The sequence below is a fragment of the Daktulosphaira vitifoliae genome, unplaced genomic scaffold (assembly GCF_025091365.1).
Source record: "Daktulosphaira vitifoliae isolate Bord-2020 unplaced genomic scaffold, ASM2509136v1 Scaffold_4, whole genome shotgun sequence".
Taxonomy (NCBI): Eukaryota; Metazoa; Arthropoda; class Insecta; order Hemiptera; family Phylloxeridae; genus Daktulosphaira; species Daktulosphaira vitifoliae.
In genome coordinates this window covers 29,462,688-29,463,567 of record NW_026099575.1, presented here as the reverse complement: position 1 = coordinate 29,463,567, position 880 = coordinate 29,462,688, and the positions used below count along the sequence as shown (strand labels likewise).

The following is an 880-nucleotide window of genomic DNA, read 5'->3' as shown; positions in this document are numbered from 1 at the left end:
TAATTATCTAAAAGATATTTGGAAAGGAGGAGGGAGGGGGCAGCAGCATAACATTGTATGCTGACTTCTAATAGGTTCTCAGTATTTGTTAATCTATTGTAGGGTGAACTGTTAGTAAACTATTGAAAAATTATAGAGATTTACAATATTTTGCGGAACGTCTAGGCGATAAAGTCAACGGTGTAGGTGGAGACTTTTTACATTACAAAGGTTGTGAATTATCGGAAGTGGGAAAAAATTCGGACAATCATGAATGTGCATGCTCAGTTGTGAAGCGAATATATTACGAACTTTTGGATTCAATCGAAACAATTGAAAAGACGACGAATGCGAACCGCAGCGACAGTAAAGCCTATTGGACCTTGAGACTTTAATCACCAAGGTGTAAATTCAATAAAATCAACGACTTGATCGATTCATCAATGTATAGATTGTATTAAAACATTGAAAATTATCTTCAGTGATTATCCACACATGAAAGTATGTTTAAAANTATATAGATTGTATTAAAACATTGAAAACATGAAAACACATGAAAGTGTGTTTAAAAATATTTGATTCTTTTTATCTTAAAACTTAAACTTAAAAAAAAATTTTCTGCGTGTTTATTACTTCTCCAATCTGGTGGAATTGGCTACAAACAGATCATTTCTAGCAATAGATACTATGCCAAAAATTGACAAGAAAGATCAGTCAANTATGCCAAAAATTGACAAGAAAGATCAGTCAATTTCCAGTCAAATTCGAAGATGATTGAAATAAAATAACAAGTTTACAAAACAACTAGTTTTTTTATTAAAAAAAAAAAAAATTATATATATTTATACATTTTTTTTTTGTTTCTATACTATATTGTAAATTGTATAATATAAAAAATAAA

The 880-nt window shown here is 29.0% G+C and overlaps 2 protein-coding genes across 3 annotated transcripts in view; one reads left to right on the top strand and one right to left on the bottom strand.

Moving 5' to 3' along the window:
- Nucleotides 1-880, top strand: part of LOC126905104 (uncharacterized) — a 35,410-nt gene that overhangs the window by 14,786 nt on the left and 19,744 nt on the right. The gene's annotated exons all lie outside the window — the stretch shown is intronic.
- Nucleotides 1-880, bottom strand: part of LOC126905103 (4-hydroxy-2-oxoglutarate aldolase, mitochondrial-like) — a 21,379-nt gene that overhangs the window by 19,809 nt on the left and 690 nt on the right. The gene's annotated exons all lie outside the window — the stretch shown is intronic.